This window comes from Anser cygnoides, chromosome 14 (assembly GCF_040182565.1).
Source record: "Anser cygnoides isolate HZ-2024a breed goose chromosome 14, Taihu_goose_T2T_genome, whole genome shotgun sequence".
Classification (NCBI taxonomy): domain Eukaryota; kingdom Metazoa; phylum Chordata; class Aves; order Anseriformes; family Anatidae; genus Anser; species Anser cygnoides.
Genome location: NC_089886.1, coordinates 2703642 through 2716136, shown reverse-complemented (window position 1 = coordinate 2716136; position 12495 = coordinate 2703642). Strand labels below are relative to the sequence as shown.

The 12495-nt window shown below is 42.9% G+C and overlaps 1 long non-coding RNA gene across 2 annotated transcripts in view; it reads left to right on the top strand.

The window, feature by feature from the left end:
• LOC106032762 (uncharacterized) overlaps window positions 1–12495 on the top strand; it is a 61725-nt gene that overhangs the window by 5278 nt on the left and 43952 nt on the right. For both annotated transcript variants that reach the window (XR_010824815.1, XR_010824816.1), the window contains exons 2-3: window positions 514–581; window positions 1107–1283. This is a non-coding gene — a long non-coding RNA (uncharacterized lncRNA). The remainder of the gene's footprint in view (window positions 1–513; window positions 582–1106; window positions 1284–12495) is intronic.

The following is a 12495-nucleotide window of genomic DNA, read 5'->3' as shown; positions in this document are numbered from 1 at the left end:
GTTTTTAATTCTTCTGCTGCTAGACCAGAAGGGGAATTAAACTTTTCAGAATTTTCCCCTGACTTCTGAATAACATTTGGGTTTATTTCTCATTCTTACAGTTGTATGTATCCTGTACTCATTACAGGAAATTTTTTCTTTCACCTCTCTTCAGTGCTCCCCATATCATCAATGTTTGGTGTCTGCCTTCCTGTTGTACAAAGAAAATAAGGAGACTGCCTTGTTGTTTGCAAAACCCTGGGTTATCGGTTTTCTTCTTCCAATGATTTTCTAATGAACAAATGCAATGGCACCAGAAAAGCTTTGCTTGGCTGCAGTCACTATTGCGAGTCCCGTACGCCCATCAGGGTCTCCGTAAGGATTTGCTCTTCTCACTATCTCCTGCGATAATCCACATTTAGCCTTTATCTTCTGGAAGTGTTTTTGTTGAGACTATCAGAGACTTTTTCAAAGTCAATAAAGTTAATGATGATGGGCGCACAATTCTCTGAAACCATCTTGTTTTTCCTTTAGCTGCTGTGTGTCTCTGATTTCCTCTGCGATAAAATTATCCTCTTACCACGTTTTGTCTGACGGTGACGGTAAGCCTGAGCCGCGGTGATTGTTACAATCTGTCAGATCACGATAATTTGGCAGTTTGGCAATTAAAGCCTTCTTCCAGTTGCTTGTTTCTTTCCTGCCTCTCTGGGTTCACTTTTGCTTGTTTAACAGCCACACGGTTGTTTTCTTACATCCTGCCTTTAAGTGCTATTTTGCCAGCTCCAAAAGTTTTCCTCTCCACCCTGCACCTTTCTGGAGGAGCTTCCTCCATGGCCAGCGGTGCTGATAGCAAGGTGTGGGGCGGGGGTTGTGTGCACACTCTTGTCTTGTCTTGTCGTGTTGTCCTAGGTTTTGGTCTGTGAAGACTCTCCTGCAAATAATATTTGGCTCATTCTTTATCCACAGTGTTGGTGTACGCCATAGGTAGTTGTCCCCTGTTCGTAGCAGTGCTTTAGTCTCATTTTTTGGATATCATCTTCAGCCTGTTCACGTTCTTTTTCTTGCATTCGCTCTGTTTTCTTTACCTCTGTACTTGTGGCTCACAGGATGTGTCTGATCTTCTCCAGGACTACAGAGGAGAGGCAGCAGGTTCTGCACAGCCCGATGCAGGGGAGGCCGGTCCCAACAGGACGCCCGCTGCTGCAACATCCCTGCAGACAAAAACGATGTTTATGTGCTGCACTTCGCTAAAATTTGCTTCAGCCCCGGAATCTACGCGGGGATGAGTTACTGCTGTTCTTTGGGTAAGTTTTTCCCATCCCACATAATGTCCTGGTGCCAGGACACTGTTCAGCACCTTGGTTTCTCGCCCCTGTGCTCCAGCGCAGCAGGAGGCAGTTGTGGAGTCTGTCCTCTGGGTGGCTATGCTGCAGCGTTGTTTCTTTTCCCACTAACTTGAGATTTAGGCAGGTTGTTATAGTCTTTTTTTTCCAGGGTCAATGGTATAGATTCCTTTTGTGAGTGATTTTTTATCGATGTAAACGAACACTTATAAGTAGTACCCACATTTGTCTATTCACTGACTATAAAATGGAGTCCAGCATCTTATCTCATTTTGTGAGCTCAGCACCTGACTGATACTTCAAACGGTCAAAAACCACTAAGAAAAAATCAAATTGGAATTTCCTTCCTATTTTAAGCTTGTACTTATAGTTCCTTGATTATTCTGGGTGTCTGTGAATGCAAATGGGTAGCCAGACATTTTGATGCTTATTAGCACACACTGGTCTACTAATTTCATGCAAATTCTTAAACCTGTGTGGGAAGATTAAACACTAATCTTAGTGTCTAAAGTGCTACTAAAATAGTAGCAGCTGTGTTTTTATATGCTGGGGTATGTGCCTGATTTTTTTTTTTTAATAAATAGAGAATATTCCTAGTTGAGAGAACTGTGTAACTTTGACCCCCTTTCATCCTTTTTTGATTATTTCAGGAAGTAACATTTTGGTACATCACTCAGAGAATAACTCAAGAGTTGACCTAGGATCACTGTTAGGCAGAAATACGGGCTGATCTGAATGGGAAACTCTATGGGATCCTCTCCTAAAAGGTCCACAGAATGTATTTTTTCTGGAATGAGAAGTGAGGAATGGAGAAATGCATCTGATAACTGCTTGTTATGGCTGAGAGTGCCACTTTGGAAATCATGACTGGAATGACATAGAAATATGTGCAGAAGAGTTTAAAAAATAAAAGGAAGGGGGACTGTGCTGGATATCCTGGTGCTATGGAAGTCATTGTGCTTTTGGTCCATCTTTTGCCCCCGTCACTTAATATTTTGTTCTTTATAGCAAGCTTTTTTTTTTTTTTCTGTCATATTTTGATTTTGCATTATCAAGATGACTTAGCTCCAGAGAATTCCAAAGTTTATGAGAAACTTGAACAAGTTTCAAAGCTATAAATACACACAGAAACAAAAATACATAAACATCATTTTTTTCTCTGCTAAAGCACATCCTCAGAGTGAGTTTCAGTAGCTTTACAAAAATGCTGGTAGAAATTGTTAAAGCAAGCAAAAACATCATTATTCTTCTGAAAAATATGAAACATGCTGGTATCTAGGCAGATACCTCTTTTGTTTAAAATCCACCAACCAGCCAAAAACACAGAAAAAAGGTCCTTAGAATAGTCTTGGCTTGTGACGGTCGATCTGCAAGCAGGGAGGGAAGTTGTTTGTTTGTTTGTCTTTCAGTGCAATGGCTTTCTGCTGAAAGTGATGAGGCCTTAAATGTGACTGAGGATGCGATTTTGTCCAAAGTAGGTCAAGGGAAGAAAATCTTTATTGTCTGCCTACATCCTGTCTCATTTCTGGAATAGGAGAGACCAATGAGAAACACCAGCTTGTGGCCCAACAAATACAATTATTGTGCACTGTGTCTTCATTTGGATGCCACGCTCAGTTAATAACCAGATCTCTGCCATGCTTCTTTATTGCTTAGGCTGAAGGAGAAAGTAATTAAACTTAATAGGTATTGCCCTTGCTTTAAGGCCGCTATACATTTAAAGTTCCCAGCAAAAGTAATTAATACTAATAGAAGTCATGAGTCCCGAACAAAGGCATTTGTAAGCCAAGTAATCCACAACAACTAATTTTTTTAATAAATTATTTATATTCTTGTACATCTGTAAGAACATAAGCTTCTTGCTTCACGGGGTTCTTTCTCCCGTATTCAAACATGTCGTAAACTTTCTTTTTTCAGTCTGTGAAAGCCCCTTCTCCCATAGGATTTCAAGAATTTCACGATTTTTTTTTTCAAGAAAAGCTATAAACTCAGACACGTCATTTTCTATCTGAAAGTTAACACCTCTAATTTGAAGGCAAACAAGAATTTTAAACACATATTTCTGAGCTGTAAGTTCTAAAACCAGTGGACAAGCACTGGGCACAGCCAACTGGCCACAGGACTCTCTGATATTCACAGCCAGGAGAGATTTATGCTGTTATTAGAAATATACTGATGGTGTCAACATCTGAACACAGCATTGATATCAAGTCAGCAGTGGCACGAGCACAGCTAGTTGAACTCCTCGAGAAAGCTATCAGTGCCGTGTTCAGATGTAGCTGTAAGAACTTTGAATCATGATAGACAAGGTTTTGCTTAGAATTAGTGTCATGTTTTCCCATCGTAAATCATTTTCTACTTACCTGCCAGTCAAGCTTGGCGTGGTTGGCTGCTGCATGGGAACAGATCAATTTCTGCATAGAACTGAGAGAGAAATTACTTCTAATTGTTTTCTGGGGGAGCCATTAGATCATCTACTTGAAACCTAAGCCCATGCAACCTTGGTGTATTTCCATGAATAACCTGTTTCAATACTTCAGTGACCCAATTATTTTAGTTCTCAAAAAACCGAACAAGTAACTTCAACTCTCCCCAGCTTCCCAAGGACAAAAAGCCAAGTACCCACGTATATTCTCTCTACTGCCAGGATCGTTGTGAAATAGCAGTCGGCCAGGTGCAGAACTCCCTCCTCAGGCAGCCTGGCTAGTGCTGGGCAGGAAGAGCAACCCCACGAAGTCATGCAGCGAGGAGGGGAAAAATCTTCTCATAGCTTAAAAACTCCGGGTGGCCAGAGGTGAGACAGCTGCCTTGGGTTACAGACTTTGGTCAGTGCCAGGAAGCTGTGCTTCTTTTGAAGCTGAGTTTGTCCAGCTGCCATCCACTAATTGTCACTATACCTTTTCCTTAATGTCACGTTTTCCCTGATACCAAACGTCCCCATCTGCGAGTGTGCTTGCTATTTAATGTGTGTTTGTCCTTAGGCCAACTCCGTGAGCTCATCTCAGTGAACCCTGCACATAAATAAGGTGGGTGTTATTTTTTAGTCACTGTGTCCTTCTTGTGATTTCTTCCCAATTTTTCCACATTCGTCCTGAAATGTGGATCCAGAGACTGGGCACAATATTTTGCAGTGGTTTTGCCCATGTTGTCCTAGGAGGCAGTATTACCAGCAGCTGAATGCTTCCCATCTGTTGGGCTTTTCAGGGAACTGGGTAAGGACTGTCAAGCCCCCACTGGAGAAAATGTAGTGACAAATGCCCTTATTGTTATTTAGGGTAATATGTTCTCTCTGTACGGATATTGACAAAAAGGCCATTAAAAATTGCTAAGCATCAAGAAGGTTACTGAAGGAAAGCAAAGATCTATTGATTTCTTTCTTTACAAATATTCTATTTATCCTATTTAGCAATTGAAGTTTTGCAGTGGTATCTCTTGCGAGGGCAATTATCAAACCAGTGGAATTACATGGCCAGGAAAATCCTATGGAGATTTGTAGGAGAGGGAGGGAGCTGAGGGGCTCCATCGTCTCTCTTTGATGTCCGAGTGCCTGATTCAGGCACTGTGGCCATGAGAGCCCCTACTGCTAGGTGTGCAACGAGGTGTCCTCATTTCCCCGCGCGTGCGTGTGTATGGACCCCCGCTGCATAAGAAACGAAAGAACAAGACTTTCAAGATACATCCTGCAGAGTAGGACAAGATATCATCTTTGTTTTCTGCCTTTCATCTGGTATCACCACAGTGGAGTCTGTTCTCGTTTTCCTCTTTTCTCCCATGGTTTAACACCGAAGCTCAGTTTAGGATCTTTGCAGTGTGCTTTGTGTGCTCGCTTTCCTCCTGTCATTTTGAAGCAGCTGGTGATCTCCCATACCACTAGTTTTGTCTTTTTAACGCTGGAATAGGCATGATAAAGATTTAATATGACTTCTTGTTTCTCTTTTTTTTTTCTTCCTTTTTTTTTGAGCAAATGGATGGAATCAAAGCAGTATCTCTAATGTCACAATTCACTGAAATATGTAAAGAAAGCTCCTGAGGCAGCTCTAAGCACAGTCCTGCAGAAAACTCTCTAGACCTGTTCCCAGAGATTACAGAACCTAATAAGATGGTGACAGTAAGCGTACACAGAAGCATTTCCTTCCCACTCCTCTCATTTTGCATTCTTCCAGAGCAATGGAGATTGAAAGGATCTTGATCTCGTGGTTTCCAGGCTGCTGGCTTATCTCTAAGAGTAAAACCAATGGAAATTTTTGAGCGCGATCTTGGTTTGCTCAGGAAGGAAAAGGTCTCAAGGGAAAACAAACGGACCAGGAACGTGACTCCTGGGGCTCACTGGCTCTGCTCCATGGCCACCCCTGCCCACTCCAGCCCCAGCACCGGCTCCATGGCAAGCTGCTGTGCAGCGTCTCTCCTACAGTTTGTTTTCTCCTTAGGTGACCAATGTCAGCCCAATTCATTCCTAATATAGTATAATCCTTTCATTTTTAAAGACTTGTCTCTTTATCGAGTTGTTAATTAGCTTTAATCATGCAGACCTTTGTTCCGTCTCTGTTCCTGCTGTCTGACAGATCACTTCAGGGCCTCTCCTCCGCTTCCATCCTCGGCTGGGGTCTCCGTCCCTCTGCTCTGCCTCCTCTGCTTTTCCTCATAGCCCAAAAAAACTTGACCCTGCTTTTGATATCTCTGCTGGCATTTTGCTTGATGATCCTATTACACATTTCTTGAAGCCCTTTTCACTCAAGATACTCAGGGCTTTATCGGCATCAATTAATTTCCAAACACCTCTGTTTTATCACGCAGATTTTACACATGGGTAAACCAGGGCATGGAGAAGTCAGCCAGTTTGCTCAGCATCACCGACAGAAGGAGCACAGTTTAAAAAGTGCCGTGATCTTCAGTGCTGCCAAGCATTGACAGTGTCTGCAGACTTCATTTGTAGTTCTAAGTGGCAGAAATCAAACCGCAGTAGATTTAATATCCATGCACTCATCCATTTCCTATGTGTTGATGTGAAAGAAGCATCTCTGCTGGTCTGTGCATTTACAAAATGCATAGCTGAAGTTAGCGTGCTATTAATCTGAGTACTTCAAAGATGAGCTAAGGAGTGCAGGGTAATATTTAATCTCCTTAGATAAATATCAGCGTCCCAAGCATGCAGTGCCGTAAACATTTAAACATCAGGAAAACCACTCTTATCGTATCAGTTTGGTCTCTTCTGCTTCTTCTTGTTCAAAGGAACTTGAACGCATTTATCATGACTGAGTTGAAATTTGCCACTTCAGTACCAAATCCTTTAATGGCTTTTTCATGTGACCAGCGCTGCAGGGGTCTTGTTTTGATGTTCAACAAGAAAGACACACAAATGTAAATGCCTTGCTCCTGACTCTCACTTATTCTTTTAAACTGAATTCATGAGTTTTCTTGTCAATACAAATTAGATAAATAGCTGGAAGAACTTGTTAGCTTATTTCTGGTGTGTTTGTTGTTGTTTGTTTGTTTGTTTTTAGTTTGCTAGACTTGATTATGCATTTGTTGACAAAAGGAAGGGAAAGGAAAAAAATCCATCACAATTATGCACATTTTGCTGCAGGGCTTGAAAGGGCAATCCAGAATTCAGATGATAAACTAGTTAAGCAGATAGATTAAGAAATGGCGAGGAAACCAAGTCCCTGCTTTTAAACCATCGGGCAACTGCTTAGGCACTTGCTCTAAGTATGTCATCAAATCGAACAGTAAAAGATTCTCCTCTCCTAAAATGCCCAGCTAACACCTTGAGACGACCAAAAGACATTTTCCTTTAGCTTCAGCCTATGCTTGGCCAGACGCGGTGGAGTAGGGTGGGTAGGTGACTGCACGAGGCTTGAGCAGAAGTCAGGCCTGTTCCCCTCTGCGTCTCCCTGCTTTGAAGGCAGTGATGTGTGGGGATGAACTGCAGCCGGTGGGGAGCACTAGGAAGACGCACCGTGAGGGGACACGTACAGAAAGGGGTGAGTGGGGAGGAGGCATGAGGCTTGGGAACCTGGGTGCTGCAGAGAAGCAAGGAACAGCAGTTCATCCTTCTCAGTTAGAAGTAAACAAACAAATAAATAAATAACTGTGGCTAGCCAGCTTTATTCTTACAGCTAACTACTTGTTTGCAAATAGTCAGCACTTGCCTATTAAAAAGTAATACGCGGCAAATCTCGTCCCAGTGTGGCACTCGGATAATGAGCTCGTTCGCCAGAGGCTTCGTGGTGTGGTCAGGAAAATGATCCCCAAATAGGACTCTTATGCAGGGGGAGAAGGAAGTTCATGACAATTAATTTCTCTCCGATTGTTACCCTTCCCGACCACTTATAGTGCACGACACCCTCCTACCAACTGCTGCTTTTCCTCCTGAGCTTTCCTCAGCTCCTCACGCGGAGCGTCTCCCCTCATTTCAAAGCTTGTCTCAAGGTCTAATGAGGAGGGTGGTGGTGTCTGAGGCAAACCCTGGGCTTGGAATCGCTCAATGGAAAAGCCATGTGCTCATCCATGCATATTTGATACATCAGTTCTAAAAATAAAAGGACTGTTTTATCTAAGAACAATACGTTTTCCAGCGTAAGTCAGAAATAAATCAGATGACTGCTATTTTGAGCTGTCATGCTCCTTTGCAGGCTAATTTTCCTAAGCAATATCTACTGAAAAAAAAAAAAAAGGGAAAGAAAAAGGAAAAACTGATTGTCAGCTAGTTGCATTCTTGCAGCGATGTGTTAGGGTGTTGGGGGTAGCCTGGAGGGAACAACGGGTGTTGCAAGTCCTATAACATCAGCTTGAAGGACACAGCAGAGCCTTGGAAAATAAAGATAAAGGGACCTGCTTTCCCATTTTTCAGGAGCAAAGCGGTGGCCTCCCCTACGAGACGAGGCTTTCTTCACCAGGCTGTGCTGAGCTTTTGTGTCTCGGAGCTGCAGGAAATGGCAGGGGGCTCCTCCGCCGCCCCCCGGCAGCGCTGGGCAGAAGCCTTGGAGCCTGCGGTGCTGCCCCACCGCACTGCGGAGCTACGGGGCGCGCGGTAATTAAAAGGATTTATCTCCCCTTCCCAGGATCCTGCCTACCCTGGCAGAAAAACATTCCTGCTGAAATGATCTAAACGAAATGGGAAGGAAAGGGAAAGCTTTATGCGCTCTGCGTTGCTCCTCAGAGGCAGGCACTGCCATTTTTCCTGGGTGAAAGTGAGCTTCGCTGGTCTGAACATCAGAAGCTCGGGCTGAAGCTCTGCATTAAAATGGTTTCATAAAGCAACCTGAATTAGGGGCCGGATCCAGCCTTTTCATCGTGCAGGACACTCTGTGTTTTTTCTCTCTCTGCATGTATGCGTGCCCTTGTATTTTTCTTGTAATTGTTGGGACAGGCTTTCTCTCGTACTATTTTCCCTCAGCTCGCGGATATCTTGTAATCTATCTCAGCCCACATAAAGGCCCTCTTTCATGCTTGCTGTCCCCGTAATGATGCCTTCTGTTATGCAGGAGCTACTTTCTATCCGCTGTTGTATTCTACCCTTTGTGGAAGAATTGATATTGTTCATTTGGCTGTCGCACGCCGCTATTAGGGAATGTGAAGGAAGGGCTTCCTTTCTGAGGCGCGGCTCCTGCTTTCTGAATAACAGAGCAATAGATGCAAGATCTTCCCTGCAGTAAGAGAAAAGGAGGAGAGCACAGAAACAGCATCCTCTTCCTGCGTGCCCTATGTGTTTCTACTAGTCCTGAGTTCCCTTCGCCTACGTGAATGCAAAGGGCTGACCTGTGCCTTTGTGTGCACAAGCAATGAATGCAGATATTTCTGGTAACAGGAGCTTTTTATTATTATTATTATTAATTTATTTTTTTTAACCGTTTGGCACGTTCCTCCTCAGTTTGAAATCTTAGTTAAACCTCCGTTCTTGATTATTCCACTGCAATTTTGTATAGCCAAAAAGAAAAGGAATAGCTTGTAGGGGCTAGCTGGAACTGCAGAGCTGAGAGAGAACAATCCGGGAGTGACTGGTGTGCGGTGGAAAAGGTTGCTAGACAGGGCTGTAAATTATGTCATGTGTGGTTCATCAATTATATAGATAAAACTGTGAAGGAGAGTGGTTTGTCAGAAAAGATAAGAAAAGAGGGACTGAACCTAGATATATGTCCTGTGCTGATGATCTGGTCGTTTTTAGAAGTGAGAGGAGTCACTTGTAGAAGCCACTTAATAAATTTAATGACTATTGGAAGGGACAGGATAAAAAAGGGCTAAGATAAAATGTTAAGTATGCTTGCAACTGCAAAATCAGTGCCACTTTGCTAAGTTTGCTAATGACTGTAGGTGTGGCCTGGACGCAAAGCAAAGATCAGGGTTACCTTCTTCTGAATGAAAGGGGAAGGGGCCCCATTTTGGGACCACGCTCAGGCGAGGGCTGGGACATCCCCCGAAATCTCTCGTGCTCATCCCTGTCTGGTTTCTCAGGTGACTGGGCTGCAGATGTGGCAAGGTCAAGCACGCCCCTGGGGTTATATGTGCTTCCAGACGTGAACAGGCACAAGAAAATTGTTTCATTGGGCATTTTTAATGTTTCCTCTCTGTTCCACATGGAAGGAGGAAGGAATAGGGGAAGAACAATTTGAGCACCCAAGAAAATAGACATAAACCTGCTTGAGTGTTGAAATAAGTGTGAGCTGGAGCTAGTGGCATTTCTTCTATTCCCTTACCCAGGTGTTCACTGTACTCTGTGCCTGCTTTGCAGTGGGGGGGGGGGGGTGGCAAAGCCCCCCTTCCTCAAAAGCAGCTGCACAGAAAGTGGCAAACAAATCCCCCCTCTGGCTGTGGCCCTGCTAGCATTTAGAGCAGAGAATGAAATGAATTCCTATATGTCAATGACAGAAAGTCCTCTGAGCTGTATTAAAGACACACCATGGGCAGGTGACAATGACAAGGACAGTTTTTCTTCACTGTGTTGCTCTATGGCTTTCAGTAAAGGAAAGGTCCTTTGGGAAGACAATAAAGGAAAGCTAGCCTAAAAAATAAAATAGGGACTGGGAGGTGAAGAAGGGGAAGAGTGAAAAGTACAATCGTCTTTTTTGTTTTAATAGGTTGTCCATCAGGTCATCTAATAGTCTTATTTCTGTGTGCAAGAAATTGTAAAACTCACAACTCATGGATGGGATGGATGTGTTGTTTCACCAAGGCCCTACATAGGTCCTTAGCACTAAAATAAAACACCCCCCCTTTCAAAACCAGTCCTAATAACAGGTGATATCAATGCACACCAGTTTGTGGTTTTAACTGCCAAAAGATGGCAATATCCTAATATAAAATAGTTTCCAAAGGCTGGAAGGTTGGAGTTTGCCAACATACTGCTACCATGAACCTCCCCTCTGCACTGGCTGCAGAATGTCACCGTCACCCAGGGCTGAATTAATTACATCCCCATCGTCTCTTGACGACTGATGACTTTTAGAGCTCATGATGCTGAAAGCTGAACTCCTCCTGGTGGGCCACTGCATTTTGGAGTGCACTCGCCAGCTCACGGGAGAGTTCAGGGGGTGGGTTTTCATTAACAGAAAATGTTAGATGAAATTCACCTCTGCTGTGCATCTTCGTGACTGCTGAAATTGTATCAGGTTACATCCTCTGTCAATTTTGTCCATTATTTGATTTTATAATTTGTATCAAGACAGTATTTTTTTTAAATTAAACCATTTCCATTGTCTGTACCTATTTCTGGCAGGAGGCTTTCACACAACAAAGTTTACCTTTCATTTGTTCCCGTGTAATAACCCATTAGGTTTGCTCAGAAATACCATGTTTCTTATGCAATGTCAACACCTACTTCCATTTACTCTTTCTCTTCAGAAAACTCAGCGTGAATCCCAGATGCTGCAGTGTGCCGGTGTCCTTGACCCAGTGGAGTGCTATGAGAAAGTAATTAAAGGAAACAAATTGATGAGGATTTAGGGCTGGAAAAAAAGCACAGCTTTTTCTTTTCTTTTTCCTCATTGCAGTGGTGAGACTCAGTAGGCAAAGTGAGGTTGAAAGGTTTCCAGCTGGGTCGCAGGTTCTGTGTTGGTACTTCCCGAAGGCCAGCAGTCTGAATAATTTCAGGAATGCTTAATTTTAATTTTCAAATCTACTTTTCATAGTTTGCATCATGTATTGATGTCCAATTACAAAAAACAGAAAGCAAAACAGACCTCAGAGATTTCCTCTGTTACTGAATAAATTTCTCTCCTGGGGAGGAGATGGCAAGGTTAAACAGGAGAATCTCATCCGACATTTTTATCTAGGATCTTTACTGACAGAATCTACCAGCAAGTTGTTTCCATCTCTAAATCTTATCTTCAGATAAAAATCAACTGTATTTTGTGTGGAATATATCAAATTCACAAGATGCATTTCAGATACTTGAATAATTCAAGTACTGATTTTCACTAGAGCTCACATTTCCCTGATATAGTAACACAGATGTTATGCTGTTAGCTTTAAATGATTTATTTCCACGTGTTAATAACACAATGATTCTGCGAGACTCTTCCAGTGTCTCTTAGTTAAATCTAGGGAACCCTAACAAGCTTCCACAGTACCAGCTACAAATAAATCCAATGCAAAGACAGGCTTTTGCTGTTTCTTTGGAAAATAACTCTTGCTGAAGGGTTTCTTAGCCAGTAAGATGATCGGTGCAGATGACTTCCAAAAGCTGCAAAACTCATAGTTTCTGCCAGAAATACTCTTTTTCTTTTTTTTTTTTGATATTTTGAACTTTATATTCCTTTATTTTATTTTATTTTATTTTATTTTATTTTAGGTTAAATAAACGAATTGAGCAGAGACTCAACATCAACCAGTCCTGAACTTTGAAACTGCTGCATGTGCATTTACTCGGTGAGATCTGGGAGTCTTACAGAACCCAGCTCCCCTTGCAAAGTTTACTCAAACCAGCTAGAAAAGTTCTAACAAGTTTTCCCTTTTTTCCGTGCCTAATTGGAGCCATGCTTTTCAGATTCTTACTCGCAGCTGGCTCCCTCCGATATCTCCTGCTCTGGCTTGGCGGACCTGGGGCTGCTGCTACGCTGAAGGTCGCCAGGTGCTGCGGGGTGGAACGGGTGAGGCTGCTCATCCTCCTCCGTAAAGGGGAGATGGCAAACAGGGGCCTCTTGCTGGAACTGAAATCCGTTGCAGAATTTGCTAATGG